At 42.7% G+C, this 18609-nt stretch overlaps 1 long non-coding RNA gene across 1 annotated transcript in view; it reads right to left on the bottom strand.

Moving 5' to 3' along the window:
- The window catches only part of LOC137618696 (uncharacterized), a 408492-nt gene that overhangs the window by 284357 nt on the left and 105526 nt on the right, over window positions 1-18609 (bottom strand). The window lies entirely within an intron of this gene.

Raw genomic sequence — 18609 nt, 5'->3', positions numbered from 1 at the left:
AGAAAGCCTTCAGTGTGCGATGGATAATGAGGAAAGAGTCCGTGTAAAGGGGCGTCAGCGGTGGCTTGCTAGTGTCAGTGGCCACAAAAGACACGAGTTGTGGTGTTCAAATCTTTTGGTATGTGTTGCTTTTCTGGGGCTTGCACCTCTGGCAGCGGGAGTAAATTTTCCCACAAAGGGACGCAGGCACTGGAGATTGTCTGAGGAGGTTACAAACGGAAAATAATTCATCACTTTCAACGAATCGGTTGCCATTTTTCCTTTATTCTTTATAGACTGCAGATTTCTTAGCTCTGAAGTTATCTGTTATTTTGCGCAAGTTAGCAAGAAGAGGAGCTTTTAGCACTTGTTGGAGAATTGGTAATGTTACCCCACTATGTATTATGTTTGTGGTAGATCAAGTCCAACTCATTACCGCCCAATTTCCCTAACTCCCATATTATCTAAAGTTTTTGAACATCTTCATAGGTTTGCTGAAGGTAATCGTCTGTTCCCTAGTTTGCAATTTGGTTTTCATAAAGGTCTTGGAGTATATGATGCCCTTCTTATACTCTCAAATGCTGTACAAAAATCCCTTGATTGTGGTCAGGAAGTTTGTATGATTGGCCTTGATTTTAGTGCTGCCTTTGACCATGTTAATCATGAGGCCCTTGTTGTCAGACTGAAACAGTTGGGAGTGGGTGGGTCGTTTCTTAGCATTATTATTGAATTTTTAAGTAATAGACACTATAGTGAGTATAGAAATGAGATATCTGGTGTTGCTTAGGGTAGTGTTCTTGGCCCATTACTTTTCTTAATATAGACACATATGCGGTTTGGCCTAGAAAATAAGCTTATCACATATGCAGATGGTGCTACTCTCTTTGCATCAATTCCATCTCCTTAATGTAGATCTGTGGTTGTTAAATCCCTTAATAGAGATCTAATTGATACCTTAGTGATAAGAAACAGTACAATATGTCTGCTCCTAACTGTGTCTGCTTCATATGTAATGAAACGGATGGAGAACGGAGAAAATGGATAGTATGTGAATGTAATAGACTCTACCATAAGAGATGTGTGCATATAGTGACAGCCATCAGTGAGAATGAACGGAAAAACCTAGACTGGTTATGCCCACACTGCGTACGTGAAGCTAGACAAAAAAATTTGGTAATATCAAAATTAAAGGAAGATGTAAACGTGAGAGATCTGTCCCTGAACGAACAAGATGCGAAAATAGATGACTTGGAAAACAAACTTGCGGACCTTAGCGCAGATGCAGCAAATACCACCCAGACCACCGACCTCACTGAGAAAGTTGACATTCTTGCCATGAATATGGAATCAATTAAAGCAACACTTCGAACACTGAAAGACCCAAACTGGAGAAACCGGCATTTGCTGACAAAGTTAAGGAAAAAAATCTGTTGATAATTAAATCAACTAACAACTAAAATCACTGAAAAAAAACGTGAGGTTGAACAAGCACTTAAAGACATTCCTATACTTAACACGAGGTCAACTACGAATGGAAATGTTGTTGTAAACTTTGCAAACAACACGATCAGAGAAGAGGCGGTAAACAAAATTCAGACATTGGTGGCTGACACTGAAACGAGAAAAATCGGAAAACTAAAACCCAAAATAATGATATACAATCTATACAATGATGATGGTGATGTAGTAAATGCTTGGATTCAAAGAAATCGCTGCCTGGACCAAATCCAAAATATAGAAGATAAGTGTAGTCCTGAAGAAAAATGCCTCGTGGGGTACCCCCCACCATGTGCTGAAATGTGATCCTGAAGTTCGGAGGGCTATTCATGATAATGGGGACAAAGTATTGCTACGATGGGGTATCTATAACATACGTGATAGGTACCACGTGATCACCTGCTACCACTGTCAGAGGTATGGACATTTTGAAAAAGATTGCAAGTCTAAGAATGAAGATAAAGTCTGCGGGAAATGTTCAGGGAGACACTCCACCAGGGAGTGTAATTCGCAAGTGTCAAAGTGTATAAACTGCACAAAGTTAAATAGACCAAATGACCACACAGTAAATTCTAGAGAGTGCAATGCTTTTGACTTGGAATTGAAAAGACTGGCGGAAAATACTGATCATGGTTATTAGGGATGTCATAAACTGTGGCTATGTAAATATACAATCTGTAGGTGATAAGACTGTTCAAATTCGAGAATAGATAAACGAGAAATATTTAGATATGCTAGCATTATATGAAACATGGTTAAATAACTTGGACAAGGCAAAGATAACTGAAATGACGCCCCCCACACATGCCTTCTTTCACATACCGAGAGAAGGTAGGTCTGGTGGGGTATCGGACTCTTTATTCATAAAAGATACTCAAATCTCAAAACGTTGAAAAGAATTAGTGTTTAAATACTCTGAACGAACAAGGTAGAACGACAGTGGAGGTCTTGTAGAGAGCGGGGTTCCCCTGCTGTATGGGACCAGAAAAACAGCCATCAAATTAAAAGTAAAGTAGCGAAAATTAGTTCATGGTGCAAATTATGTGGTATGGAATTGAACCCAAACAAAACTCAAAGTATGGTTGTAAGTAGGTCAAGGACAGTGGCTCTTCAACATCTGGATCTCAGCATTAATAATGTTTCTTTAACTTTGTATGGCTCTTGAAAAATTAGGTGTGATTCTCGACAGCAAATTTACTTTTGAGAAACCCACTGGGTGTCTTTCAATTGCACAAAAAATTGGCTTATAGAGAAAGTCTTTCAAGATATTTGGTGATCATCTATTTTGAAGAAGAGTTTTAATTCTTTCATTCTACCTCCTTAAGTATTGTTCTCCTGTCTCATCTTTAGCTGCTAATTCTCATCTTGATTTGTTGGACAGGAACTTACGGTCTATTAAGGGGACCGTCCGCTATAGTGTTTAACATAACTTGGAAAAAAAACAAAAATTGTTTTATAGTTTTGATGTAATCAGAAACATGTCGTACATGCTCTCCAGAGGTTTCAGCCAATTATTTTTACAAATAATGAAGATATCATTTATTATTATAATTATTACTAGCCAAGCTACAACCTTGGTTGGAAAAGCAAGATGCTATAAGCCCAAGGGCTCCAATAGGGGAAAATAGCCCAGTGAGGAAAGGAAATAAGGAAATAAATAAATGATGAGAACAGATTAACAAAAAATAATTCTAAAAGCAGTAACAACGTCAAAATAGATATGTCATATATAAACTATTAACAACGTCAAAAACAGATATGTCATATATAAACTATAAAAAGACTCATGTCAGCCTGGTCAACATAAAATCATTTGCTCTAACTTTGAACTTTTGAAGCTCTACTGATTCAACTATCCGATTAGGAAGATCATTCCACAACTTGGTAACAGCTGGAATAAAACTTCTAGAGTACTGTGTAGTATTGAGACTCATGATGGAGAAGGCCTGGCTATTACAATTAACTGCCTACCTAGTATTACGAACAGGATAGAATTGTCCAGGGAGATCTGAATGTAAAGGATGGTCAGAGTTATGAAAAATCTTATGCAACATGCATTATGAACTAATTGAACGACGGTGCCAAAGATTAATATCTAGATCAGGAATAAGAAATTTAATAGACCTTAAGTTTCTGTCAAACAAATTAAGATGAGAATCAGCAGTTGAACACCAGACAGGAGAACAATACTCAAAACAAGGTAGAATGAAAGAATTAAAACACTTCTTCAGAATAGATTGATCACCAAAAATCTTGTAAGACTTTCTCAATAAGCCAATTTATTGTGCAATTGAAGAAGACACAGACCTAATGTGTTTCTCAAAAGTAAATTTGCTGTCGAGAATCACACCCGAAATTTTAAAAGAGTCATACAAATTTAAAGAAACATTATCAATACAGAGATCCGGATGTTGAGGAGCCACTGTCTTTGACCTACTTACAATCATACTTTGAGTTTTGTTAGGATTCAACTTCATACCCCATAATTTGCACCATGCACTAATTTTGGCTAAATCTCTATTAAGGGATTCACCAACCCACGATCTACATTCAGGGGATGGAATTGATGCATAGAGAGTAGCATCATCTGCATATGATATAAGCTTGTTTTCTAGGCCAAACCACATGTTATGTGTCTATAGTATGAAAAGTAATGGGCCAAGAACACTACCCTGTGGAACACCGGATATCACATTCCTATACTCACTATGGTGCCCATCAACAACAACTCTTTGAGATCTATTGCTTAATAAATCAATAATAATGCTAAGAAACGACCCACCCACTCCCAACTGTTTGAGTTTGAAAACAAGGGCCTCATGATTAACACGGTCAAAGGCAGCACTAAAATCAAGGCCAATCACACAAACTTCCTGACCACAATCAAGGGATTTCTGTACAGCATTGGAGATTGTAAGAAGGGCATCACATGCTCCAAGGCCTTTACGAAAACCAAATTGCAAACTAGGGAGTAGATGATTACCTTCCGCAAACCTATTAGGACGGTTTGCCAGAAGACGTTCAAAAACTTTACTAGAGATATATTGTTTCGGCATACCTAGAAACTAACTATAGAATTTTCACATGAGGTACTGTAAAGAACCCGACGCTAGTTAGTGAAAAGTAAACCAGTTACCGCACTCACCTAGTATATTGATTCACTTTTTATTACAGGGAATACTTTCTAGGGGAGCAAGTATAGAGAGATCAAGTTTGTCTGGTTCTAAAAAATATAAATTACTTCCAAATTTGTCATTTGTTGCTACACAAATACAAACTGTTTGCTCTTCACTACGGAGACTCAGCCTTGGGTGGGTGGAAGTCCAGAATCCAACTGGCTGGATAATTGACCTGGAGTATGACTCTGAGCTTGTGCAAACGTGAGAGGGGTACCTTTGACACCTCGCAGTCTCTCGGTCTGATGAGCTGGAGAGCTGAATGAGTGGAATATTGGAGTGAAAGCACTCCTCTTGCTTACCCTGGGTATTTCCTGACTCCCCCCTCACAGGATGAATGGGGACATAACAAATATATACTGTAACATATTTCAGGCTACACAAGGGAAATGGGTATTACCTGCAGTTGGAGGTACGCCAGCTTGTAGAGTCCCCAAGATAATGTACCCAAAGGGAACTGAGGTAGCTTAAATCACTTGTTGTGCTGCCAACACAGGACCTAGGGGGAAGATATCCAGGTTCCTATGGGTTATATCTTGCAGGTAACAGGTTGTAAAGGTGTTGTGGTTGTGCCAGAGACCTGCCTGAATGACCTGTACCACAGAGAAGACCCATTTGAATGTTAGGGATGTGCTTATGTCCCTAATGTAGGGTGCTCTGGGTCTGCATTCATTATGAAGAGAGTCAGGGTACCAAGCACGGACGGTGACCTAGTAAATCCCTGTTTAAATCATCTTTTAAGTATTATCCTCTTGACCCTGCCTGAGCTTACAGACATGTTTCTGATACATAGGCGAGATCTGGTTGTTCTTCTGAGATCATGCCTTAATCCTCTAGAACCATTGAAAAGGGGTCATCGGCCAGATGACAGAGAATCCCCCTTCAGAGAAACACTGAGTCATGGCAATATACTCATGGATGCAGGCAACTTGTCCCCCATGTCGAGGAAGATATCATGTCCCTTGCTAACTCTCTTAGTAGAGGCCCAAGTGAGAAGGAAAAGCTGACTTAAGAGTCAAGTCATGATCTGAAGAATGACAGGTGGTAAGAAAGTGTTCCTTTCCAAGAGCGTGGTACAGGAACTACGCTCTGAGGAGGTGGTCTAACTTCCGACTGGGGACCAGTAAGCTCGACTGTATGAGGGAACAATTCCATAGAGAAGGAAGTGAAAACTCTGTTCATTCTAAAAACGAGGCTCAAGGCCATGCAGTAGTTTATCATGGCTGAAATAGAGAGCTGGGTCTTTCCTCCCCGAGATATAGAAGGAACTCTGTTATCCTAGGAAAAGTGATATCGAGCAGAGTGAGGTCTCTTTCTACGTCGATCTTTTGAGGATATATCACTTCGCCTGGTAGGCAGCGATAGACAACCTATGAGGGTATCCAGCTATCTTTTTCGCTACTGCTCATGAAATATCTCTCTAAAAGGGAAGATATTGATTATCCTTCAGGTGAAAAGTCATAGGAACACAACTGATTGTGGGGAATCTCGGTGAGAGATTGCATGCGAACGTTGAGAAACGAGTCAGAAGCTCTGTCGATGTCTGCAGGCAGGAGTAGACGTTCTGGGTACTATTATTCTTGCTACCACTGCTGAGCTATCAGGGTCATCAACCAATCTCTCGATGCCCTTATCTTAAAAATGAGTCTCATCATACAAATGGGGGAAAATGGATATTGGAAGGCCTTTAGCAAGGATGCCCAACTATCCTGTAGTGGCTAACAGTCCTGCGTAAACTTCCAGGTATGAGACATCCTAGACTGACATCTCATCTGCATCCCAACTCCCGGGTCAGGACTTTTGATGGCTAATTGAAGAAGAAAACTTTTCTCGGCTGCTCTGAAAAGGCATTCAAGTTGGCTTCCATCCAACTTCATATTCTTGCGGCCAGATGATAAAGCAGCTGCGCAAAGAATACCTTGGTTTGTCCGGGTATTCTACAACCGTTGTGTTCTCTGATCATTATAAAAGTTAAATAGCTTTCAGAAGACCTAATTCTGAAATAAATCTAAAAATGCCACTATTAATGTTGCTATAATTAGGGCATTAGGTCAACAAATGCCTCACTGTTAAGGGTACCAAACAGTTGTCACAATATGGTTGGTATTGGCCATTTTGCTGACACTCGTGTGTCAACCGAGTGTGACCAATGCAGAGACGACAAAGAGTAGACTGCCACTTTTGGGGCATCATGTTATATCTTCAAGGGGATATAACATTCGTTATTTCACTCCTTATTTTCAACTAAATTATCCCAATATTGTTGCCAATTATTATAACCCCAATTCTCAATGCTAGGTAAAAAATCAATACAGAGAATGGGATACCTTTTTGGTAGCAACTCAGCTGCTGCATTCTTTGCCAGTAAATCTGCCTGCTCTTTTCCAGACACAGTTATGTGCGCTGGAACCAAACAAAATTGAACTGATATACCCCTAGGTCCAAATATAAAAAGCAATTCTAAAGTCTTTAAAACTAAAGGGTTATTAGAATTAAAAACTTCTAATGCTTGTAGGACACTTCTAGCATCATTCAAAATGGTAAAATTGCCTTCCTCTTTTAACGCAATTTTCTCAAACGCAGTTAGTATGCCATAAACATAGAAGATACCAGAGGAAGTGCACCTCTACACTTTAAAGCACTAATACATACTCCAAATCCAACGCCAGCATCAGATTTGTAGCCATCGGTATATATAAAAGTTGATTCCCTGTTCTTCAACATGTTCCATAAAGAGTAACCTGGCTTCCAAGTCAATCACGTTCTATTTTATATCAATAAAATTTTCACAAAGAGATATCTTCGGTAATTTCCATGGAGGGGTTGGTGATATCCAACATGGGAGCACTTTATTTCAACTATATCTAGACTGTCTACTAATGTTTTTATCCGGAAACCAAAAGGTCGAGGAGACTTTGGGTGCAACTTGAAATATCTACAATGCCTTACGAGGTTTGCAATCAGACAGGTTAAAGAATTAAGAGGTCTTTGCACCCTAAACCAATACCGAACAATAGAAGACTTCAGGTAAAGGTCTAAAAGTAATTCTCCAGCATCAACAAGGAGGCTTAGAATAGGCAAAGTTCTAAAAGCTCCTGTTTACAATCTGATACCACCATGGTGTACAGAATCTAAAACTTTTAATTGGCTTGGGGTGGCTGAGGAGTTTATTTCACAACCACCCTCACTAATATTTGAAAAAATTAAGGCCTTGTATAAATTTAAGTTTTGTGGTCTGCCCCCCATGATGTATGAGACAAAATTTTTTAAAGATTCAGAGCCTCAAGACATTTTACTTCTAAGGCTTTCAAGTGAGGAACCCAAGTAAGCCTACAATGAAATATCAACCCAAGAAATCTAGCTTCACTTACACATAGGACCTGTTGGCTTTTAATGTATAGATCCGGAACTGGATGTACTCCCCGAATACGAAAGAAATGGACAACATTAGTTTTGCTTGTCGAAAACTTAAATCAATTCACATTGGCCTACTGGATAATTTTGTCAATTGACAGTTGTAGTTTTCTCTCAACCATCGCCATTCTAGCTCCAGCAAATAATGCAGAGAGATCATCTATAAATAATATTGAGAGAATATCTTTGGGAATGACGGAGGATATTTCATTAATGACTACTGCAAATAGTGTTACACTTAGCATACTACCCTGGGGAACTCCTTCCTGACATTTCCTCTCTAATTGAGCTACCCCCAGTCTCACTTGAAAATATCTAAGTGAAATAAATGATTGAATGAACAATGTAGCTTTCCTCGTAATCCCAAATTATGAATGGTTCAAGTATACTATGTCTCCATGCAGTATCACATGCCTTTTCAAGGTCATTGAGACTGTTACATGGTGCTGTTTGGAAGCAAAGGCTTCACAAATAGAGGAATCAATTCGTACCAACATATCAGTTGTTGAGTGCATTTTTCTAAATCCATACTGGACAGGTGATAAAATACCCTTCTTTTCTAGATACCACATCACTTACCTGGATAATTTAGCTAGCCTTTAAGTCCAATAACTACCCAAATTTCTACCACATTGGCAGCCCTGATACCTCTTCCCTGATACCTCATATTCTGAACTGTTGTTGGTAACACTTACTGCTGGAACAAGAGTCTATACTGTTCTTCCATTATCTGCATATTACCAGAAGTGGGTGGGACTAGCTAAATTATCCAGATAAGTATTTAATAATATTAATTTTAGAATGAAAATTCCATATTAATAAACATTACCTTCGGATAATTAATCATGGCCAGTTATCCCCACTGTCAAGGAGGAGGGAACTGGAAGAATTTCCCCTTTCTAGAGCAGGAGGTAACAACAAAGGCTAATTTAAGCGAGAAAATACTGAACCTCCACAATTCTTACCTGAAACAAACCGGACTGCAAACAGAAAAACCAAAGGAGAATTGAATGTCAGTAAATATAAAAAGTGCCAGCCTATAGAATCGTACCAACTACGAGGTGAAAGGCACAAAGAAAAAACAAACTATTCATTGCTAAAGGGAGGTCACCAGACAACACCATCAGAGAAGTGCCAGAAAGCGGCTGAAGGTAAACAAATGAGACTCCTGTGACCAACAAAGAAGACTGCTTCCTGCCAACTACCTTTTCCTCACACAAAAATGAGACTCAGAGGCAAGAGACATAAAGAACAAAATTATTAATTAAAACCACTAAAGACAAATAAAATCTTGCAAAGAGCATGAGGAGGACAAAAGACTGAAAGAGACTCCGACTGAAAATTTGGCTCATAGGAAAAAACGAAAATCTTCATCATGAATCAATGGGAGACCGAAGACAACCACTCAAGAGCCAATCTCGATCTGACGTCAAAAGAAGTCCTTCGTCGCAGCAAAGGCCCCAATCGAGAAAGAAAATCAAATAAAGGAATCCTAAACGTCTTGATGGGAAGGCCCCACATAACTCCTTTGGCCAGAAGGCAAAAAGGGGGGAGTACACAAAACGGATTTTGAGCGGAGCGAAAAATCTATTTTTGGGTGAGGTAGCCATGTTGTCCTGATGAAAGTTCCTTCAAAGGTAGCTTCCTAGGTATATTAGACTAGTGATATATCCCAGAGAATTTACCAAAGGTATCCAGAATTCTAACTCCCGGAGCGAATATCCCTTAAAATTTTAAAAGGGATATCGCGTAATATCAGAGGACGTATTCTTGACACATCTCATGGCTATCTACACCCGAATAGCGCTTTCGCTTCGAGAGGAAAGAGTGGCAAGAATCAGGAGTGTCGATCAAGAGACAACGCTCTCGACTCCCCTACTGTACTGTAAATAGTGCGCCAGATCGCCATGGCGAGGCACCACCAAACCATTCTTTGTAGCTTTGTAGGTGTTGCAGATACAGTACCATAGGGAGGGATTCATTATCCTTTTGTCAAAAAGAGGGTGGGTCCAACAGGAAGACATGGCTACCTCACCCATAAATAGATTTTTCGCTTCGCTCAAAATCCGTTTTTTGGGCTCAGGCCATGTCGTCGTGATGGAAGTTTACCAGAGCATTAATGTATCTGTGGATTTTCAATAGTGCCGTCCATCTCGAGATAAAACTTTCCTTTAGGCCTTCTAGACGTAGAGACACTTGATGTTACCGTTATACATCAACCAGCTGATCATGAAATATGTCAGTGCTTCCTGCCCCCTACAGGGAAGAGTCTGGGTAAACTCGAGGAAAAAACCCGAGGATTGTGAGTTCAAGGAAACAATCTAGCAAAGAGTTCGTATATTAGTGTCATCATATACGTAAAGCATAGTCTGTAGTTGGATGGTATTGATCTGTGCAGGTTACTGTACCTCCCGGGTCTGTTGTTAAAGAGACGGACAGGTTTATATACGTGTAGGAAACCTTAAACAGTGAAATGAACAGTCTAGTACAATAAATTCTTACCTGTTTGCTTGGAACAATAGGAATCCTGGTTCCGATATTTTCCTAAATATCAAAGGAATCAAAGATGCTCTGACTTATACATAAAATGGAATATTTGGGGCGAAAAAGACGCAAAGATTCGTTCTATTGTTTATTACAATAAAATTTAGAAATCATAGATGGAATCAATTACATATTACACTGAACAATTCTGTATAGAGGCATAAACAGTAATAACAGAAAATAAAATCAGTTTCCTGAAAAGAAACACCAGCCACTCTAAGGGAAATATAAGAATTTCACTAAGCATTCTGTTGTTACTAGGGACACTGTGCATATAGGTATGCCTGGCACTTGTGTCAGTCTGTTATGCTTAAAGTCACCCGTATGAATAGAACAGTCTATAGTGTCATCACTAAACACAATACCCAATATGATATGATTTGAAAGTTTATCATGTACACTCTTCACTATTAGTCCCAAATAGTGCACAGTTCTTCGCAGTAATCAAGCAGCAGGTTTTATTACACTGCCTGCCGCCACCACATGAAATTTTATTGCTTGTAATTGCTCCGCGTAGTGCTTGAAGAAAACTCAGGACGACTTCCATCCAGTATAAGCACGAAGGCTTTCAAACGACATCATCTGAAAGAAATTCAGAGACGAGGAAACTTTTCTCAGATCATGACCTGTGGGTGTACTGTCTGGATCTGCTCTGCAAATAAAATAGGTGATTTTCGCCCTTATCTGTTTCAAGGATAACGTTGAACCGGAAGTCTCTCCCCTGAAAAGCTGACCTCCCTTAAAGTCTGAAGTTCTATGAAGATAGACCTTTAGGCATTTCACTGGGCAGAGGGATGCTTCTTCCTTTAGAGGGCAGATTAGTGGGCAGCTCGTTCTTGGCGAGAAATGTCAGGTCCGGAAAGAGGTTCAGTCCTCCATTGTCTATGAACTGAATGTGGCCATCATCCCTCGAGAGAGCCACTATTTCGCTAACTCTGGCTCCTGAGGCTAGTGCAAATAAGAATATCACCTTTTGGAGTCAAGTCTTTCAGCGAGTAATCCTCATTGTTCAGGGTTGATGCTAAGTGAAGAACCTTATCCAAAGACCATGAAATGGGCTTAGGAGGAGCTGCGGGCCGAAGTTTAGCGCAGGCTTTAGGAATCTTGTTGAAGATCTCATTGGAAAAGTCTACCTGGAAGGCATAAAGCATTGGTCTGGCTAGGGCAGATTTACATGTAATAATCGTATTGGCTGCTAAACCTTGTTCATGAAGATGGATGAAGAAGGACAAACAGAAATCTACAGAAATCTCCTTAGGTTTCTTCGCCTTGACAAAGGCCACCCATTTATCTCATATTGTCTTCTTGTTGACTTTGACTTGTATTCTTCTAAGAAGTTAATACTGTCCCTAGAAATCCCGAACCGTTTCTTGACCGCTAAGGAGAGAAAATCATTAGATGAAGGTTCTGGGTTTTCACTGATGAAGCTGAGACAGTCGATTTCTGCACTTGCTGAGTCAGAACTGGGTCCGGCAATGGGATCAGCTTCAGGCGTAGTTCCATTACTAGAGGGAACCAAACGCTCTTGGGCCACTTGTGGGCCACTATTGCTGCTGTCCCTCGAAAGGATCTCAGTTTGTCGAGGACTTTCAGCAGAAGGTTGGTTGGAGGGAATAGGTAGATCTTGGACCATCTGTTCCATTCTATGGACATTGCCTCCATTGCTTCCGCTAGGGGATCCTCGTACGGGGCTACGTACCGGGGTAGCTTCTTCTTGTCGCTCGTTGCGAAGAGGTCTATTTGCAGTCCTGGGACTTTGCGTAAGATGAAGGAGAATGATCTTGCGTCTAGGGACCATTCTGACTCTATCGGTTTGGTCCTGGATAGAGCGTCCGCTGTCACATTGCGGAACCTTTGAAGGTGGACTGCTGACAAGTGCCATCTCTTCCTCTCCGCTAGGCGGAGGTTGGCTAGTATCACTTGGTTTATGTGAGGCGATCTCAAGCCCTGTCGGTTTAGGCATCTCATTATGACTTCGCTGTCTAGAACCAGACGGATGTGGATTGAGCAGCGGACTTTCAGTTTCTTCAGAGAAAGAAAAACTGCCATGGCTTCCAGGAAATTGATGTGGAAGGTTTTGAAGAGGGGAGACCAGGTTCCTTGGACATTCCGATGATGAGAGTGAACTCCCCACCCTTCTTTCGAGGCATCCGTGTGAACGGTGACCGATGGTGGAGGCGGTTGTAAGTGAACCTTGTTCCTTAGGTTCTTGGCCTCCGACCATGGCTTGAGTTGTGATCGCAGACAATTTGGTATCGGTCTTTGTAGATCTCTTCGAGCGTTTGATGCGTATTTTCTCCAAACTCCTGATGCATCTTTTAATTGTGCTCTCAATGCTGGATCTGTCACTGAGGTGAACTGGAGGGACCCCAACACTCCTGTTGCCTTCTTGATATCCTTGCGGACCGAAGAAGGCTTTTGACAGATCCAGCTATCTCTTTTTTTTTCTTTGATGGAATGGAAAGGCAGTGTGACTGCAAGTTCCAGTGGACGCCCAGCCACTGAAACTTTTGGGCTGGAGACAGTCGAGATTTTTCCAATTTGATCTTGAATCCCAAGTGTTCCAGGAACCGGATCACTTCCTTGGAGGCTTGCCTGCACTCTTCCTCGGATGCTGCCCACACTAGCCAGTCGTCCAGGTAGGCTACCACCTGGATTCCTTTTAGGCGTAGTTGATGAATGACTGCATTTGCAAGCTTGGTGAATACCCTTAGAGCTATGTTCAGACCGAAGGGCATGGCTCTGAAAACGTACTGTCTTTTATGTAGTTTGAATCCCAGGTAGGGGGAAACCTGACGGCTGATTGGAACGTGCCAGTACGCATCCGTCATGTCTATGGAGACTGTGTATGCCCGTTTGGGCAACAGGGTCCTGATTGTTGAAGCGTCAGCATTTTGAACTTGTAGTTCACTATGAACTTGTTGAGTGGTGACCAGTCCAGAATGACTCTGAGCTTTTCCGAGTCCTTCTTCGGAACACAAAATAGCCTTCCTTGGAATCTGACAGACTTCGCCTTCCTTATAACTCTTTTATTCAAGAGTTCCTGAACATATTCTTCCAATATGGGGGTTGAGTGTTGGAAGAATTGAGGGAAGGTAGGTAAAGTTGAGCTCCAACTCCACCCTAGTCCGTTCTTGATTAGGCTGTGGGCCCAGCGATCGAAGGTCCAACGATCCCGGAAGAGGAAAAGTCTCCCTCCTACCGGTAGCATCTCACTTTGAGCGCTGGGTGGAGGATTTACCTCCTTGGCCACGTCCACCTTTGTTGCCCCTACCTCTGAAGGGGCATCTGGAGGATCCTCGAAAGAAACCTCGAGACTTCGGCCTAAAGGTCGTCGATCGCCTTTCAAAAACTGGGGTGAACACTGGTGACTAGGTCGCCAACGTTTGGGGCACCAGTTGGAAGGTGGTGGGTGGTTGTGCCACTGTCTGGGACACCATGGCCACGGGAAGCTGTTGCTGTTGTTTAGGCCGAGAGGGCACTTTAGGTCGTTTCGACTTATTCTTCGGCTGGGGACCCTCATCAGCTGAAGATTTTCTTTTTGAGGACAAGACCCATTTAGAGAGAAGGTTTCTATTCTCTGTAGCGGCTCTGTCCACGACTTCTTTGACCACTTCGCTTGGGAAGAGGTCTTTTCCCCAGATGTTGGAAGCTATCAGCTTCCTTGGTTCGTGTCTCACCGCAGCCGAGGCGAACACGAACTCTCTACAAGCCCTTTGGGCTTTAATAAAGTTGTACAGGTCCTTGGTGACTGTTGCCAAATGAGATTTGGTGAAGACCATGTACATTTCTGGGGTATCCGGGATGCTTGCCATTGTCTCTAGGCCAGTCTGCAGAGACAAGGAAGCAGCAAGACGTTCTTTTGTCTCCTGTTCTCTGCGCAGGAGAAAGTCTGACAGCTTCGGGAGCTCTTCGCCGAACTGTCGTCCGGCAATATCTGCCTCCAGCTTCCCAACTGTGAAGGTGTTGTGAACATCCCTCCAGTCCGCATCGTCTGATGGGAAGGCAAGGGAGAAGGGTCTACACTCCTCCAGTGTAGGGCATGGTTTCCCTGCCTCAACAGCCTTTAAGGCTACCTTAAGCCCTTTGTCCATAAAGGGGAAGGCACGTTTGGGGTCAGCAATGAAGGACGGGTGCTTCTTGCTGAGAGCCGACACCTTGGAGCTAGTAAAGGCCCTCTCCTTTAAGGTGGTGGTATATAAGGCCTGAGCCTTAGAGAGTTCAAGGACAATAGTTTCCTTCGGCTCTGTCTCCTCTTAGGATGCAGGTTCCGTCTTTAGACGGACATAGCAGTCCGGGTAGGCCCCTTTGCTGGGCCAGAACTCAATTTCCTCCACTGGGACAGTGCCCAGTTTTTCTGAGAGGAAGATCTTCCCCCCCGACATAGGCATATGCTCTGCGTACCTCCAGGGGTTAATGTCAGAGAAGGCAGGGAGATCCTTGACGTTTAGCTTCTTCGGGGCCAAACATGTTGCAACTAGCTGATGCATTTCCGTCCGAAGAGAGGCCTCTTTCTCGGACGATTTCTTCTGAATGTCCTGCACCATGGACAACAGTGTGTGCAACGTACTCGTGATGGAATCTAACTGGGGTGCAGCGGAAGAAGTCGAAGGCACCGGCTCAGTCACCGTGGCTGATGATACCGAAATCGTTTCGGCTTTCTCAGCTTCTGCCTCAGGTAGAACGCCATCCGCCTGATCCAGTTCCTCAACTAGGAGATTGTTACCAGTCTCCTCCGAGACAACTGACATGTTGTTCTCTAATTGGATGCTCTCCAAGGCATCCGAAACTCAGATTCTACCGGAATCTGAACCAGGGGAATCTCAGGTTGAGCCTGGGGAATAACCGCATCCGAAGATGCCCTAGGGAAAAGACAAGCCCTCATCTTTTCATTAGGAAGGTATGGGCCAGAGGTGTTCTTCTGGAAGCCCCTGACCCATTTTCGCAGCGTCTCCCTTGCTGCGTCCCAGACTCAGTGAACTTTTGATCGTCAAAAGCCTCTCTTACTAGTTTTTCGCAAACGGTACATACCTGTGGGTCCCAGTACTTGAGAGCCCCCTTGGTGACTGGGCTGCGAGCATGGGCCCTGCACATGTCATGGCCGTAGAAGTTCTTACTACGGACCCTGCAAAACTTGTTCCCGCACTCGGGATGCTCCTCCTGTAAAGAAAGAAAAGCATATAAGTATTCGGTGAAATTCTCAGATTTCAGCATACATATTATTAATAATATGAGCTTGGATAGGGTAAGCTAGAGATAGGAAAGACACCTACATGTGTCTCCTGTCCAGCCAATTGCTATGACCTCCTCCAATATTGAATGCAAAATTCTTTAAGAATTTTTAGGGGAAGATGATATCCTTTGATATAGAGTGTCTTCCTGACACAATCTTCCAGGTTCAATAGTGGGTATTAAAGACAATAATGGATAATAACCATTAATGGAAGAGAGAATCGCTCTCTTATATGTCATGGTCTCACAATAGGCTGCCCATGAAGCACCTTGTAGGTTGGAAAAAACTTTTGAGCTACAGCACTGACTGTCGGCAGCATGCCGCCAGTACTGTCAGGCCTGCCGGCATCTGCCAGGCAAGCTGGCACATGCCGGTCTATTCTGGGCTATTGAAGGCAATTACTGTCTCCAAAATAATGGGCGGCAGGCCGCCAGCAACGTCTCTGCCAGCCAGCAGCCGGGGATCCTTCCATCAAGTAGGACCCGGCGGCAAATGCCCAAGTTGTGGGTGGCCGGCAACTCAGTAGCCGGCAGCCGGTCCCAGTATGTCTGTCGTCGTTGGGTTGTCGATCAGCGACGCCCATAGTAAGTGGCGGCAGAGCAAGTGCCGGCCGGCAGACAATTGACATGCCCCAGTAAAACGAAAGGTAGAGAAAAAGAGAGGATGGAGGAAGACAAGAGCTCAGCCTTGCCGGCTTACATCCAGAATGAGGGTTCAAGTGGAAGGGGGAATTATATTCTGGCTTCCACCCAACCATATCCCAATTATATGGGCTATGGAAGGCAGTCCAAGGGAGGACTGAAGAACACTCTAAAGAATACGAGGGTACCTGCCGGCAGCAGACAGGGAACCTCAGGCCAGTCCTACAGATAACCCTTAGGGTCAAATGTAGAACGACGGCCAGGAGGGTGTTGGCTCATCCAACACGAAAGAGACAGAGAGGAGGGGGTAGATGTCCTACAAGTAAGGTAATGCCCGAAGGCACCACCCAACTTGAGGGAATCTGGTCTCATGGAGTAACCTCAGGTAGGAGAAATCATTTCCCCAGGTTGGGTTAGTCAAGTGAGAGAGCGGCCTATAGGACACAATCTCACAAGAGAACAGAATCTCGTACCAGAGACCTTAGGCAGTGAAGAAGTCATTTCTTCGGTCTAAGATCTACCAGCACAGGACCGTCTGCTAGGCCAAGGAAGGGGGGAATTGTCATACAAAACCCTCCAAGTATGGTCTAGAGAGGTCTAGCCTCCTGTAAAAGCAGCTTAAGCTAATATGAGAAATCATTTTGCCAAGACAGAAAGATGCTTAACACACACTTATTACTCTGATGTCCCGTCCTAAACTCAAAACCGACTCAGTAGTTAGGAGAAAAAAAACGGAACGTCTCAGTAAAACTTTGCCAGAACTCGGTTCGCAGCAAAGTAAACTGAGAATAGCCTAGGCTAATCAGAGGGAAGGGGGATTGCTCTTAAATCTCCTAGGAGATTAGCATTGACTTAAAAGGTATAGGAGGTGTCAGTCTCCCCTTAAAAGACAATAAAAGAGCAATGGGGACACGTATGAAAGTATACTAAAGCCCCTAGGTTAGTAGCCTTGGAGCATAGAGAACCGTTCACCGAAACTCTCTGTTTACTATCTTGGAAGAGGAAAGCATAATGCAGTAATATCATAAATGTGTAAAATATTGCCTGAGCTTCAATAAAACTTTACCAGGAAGGTTAATATTATGCATGAAGTGTGTAGGTGCCTAGGTTAGGAAGCCTAGCACTCGTGAGGCTCGAAATAAATAGCCAAATCCACGACAGCACTGACATAATATAAGAATCCCTAGCTAAAATTCTAAATAGCTAAAGTTATTAAAGCAATTAATGCCGGGAAAGGGTCGTTCTGGCTAACTAAATGTACAGAAAAAACGACCGTGTCCATGACGCCATCCGGCTGGCAACAGCTCCTTACGTTAATTACGATCTCAATCGAAGAGCAAAACTGGCAAGAGCTTACATTTACACAATTCAAAGATATTACTTAACTTTCCAGAAGCTGATGAGGCTGGTGAAGACATCATAGCAACCAAAAAAACTCAAAAATAGTGAGAGATAACACGGGATAACACCGGTCAATGAAGCTATGAAAGAAAGAATGGTTTGGTGGCGCCTCGCCGTGGCGATCTGGCGCACTATTTACTGTACAGTAGGGGAGTCGAGAGCATTGTCTCTTTAACGACTCTCCTGATTCTTGCCACTCTTTCCCCTCAAAGCACTATTGGGGGCGTAGATAGCCATGAGACGTGTCAAGAATACATCCTCTGTTATTACGCGATATCCCTTCATAAAATTTTAAGGGATATTCGCTCCAGGAGTTAGAATTCTGGATACCTTTGGTAAATTCTCTGGGATATATCACTAGTCCAATATACCTAGGAAGCTACCTTTGAAGGAACTTCCATCACGACGACATGGCCAGAGCCCAAAAACATAATTAGAATCGTAACAATCACCAGGACAACCTTGTAATTGATTCTTCTAAGGTGACGACCAGGAAACACTATCAAATGCTGAAACACTCCTGAAAATGACATAAGAGGAGGAAAAGGTCTAGTTGGCAACTCCTTCTACCAGAGAGATACTAACCATCTTGTTGGGAGTGTCAGATGAAAGGGGAAACTTCACACAAACCAGGGTGGCAGAACACACTTAGTCAGAAAGAGAGTGGATAGGTAGATGGTGACTCATGAGGAAGAAGTGAGCGCTGAGACTGATCAAACCTCAC

Source organism: Palaemon carinicauda, chromosome 25 (genome assembly GCF_036898095.1).
Source record: "Palaemon carinicauda isolate YSFRI2023 chromosome 25, ASM3689809v2, whole genome shotgun sequence".
In the NCBI taxonomy this organism is placed as follows: Eukaryota; Metazoa; Arthropoda; class Malacostraca; order Decapoda; family Palaemonidae; genus Palaemon; species Palaemon carinicauda.
Note: the sequence above shows the minus strand (reverse complement) of the source record. Positions and strands in the feature narration are given on the sequence as shown.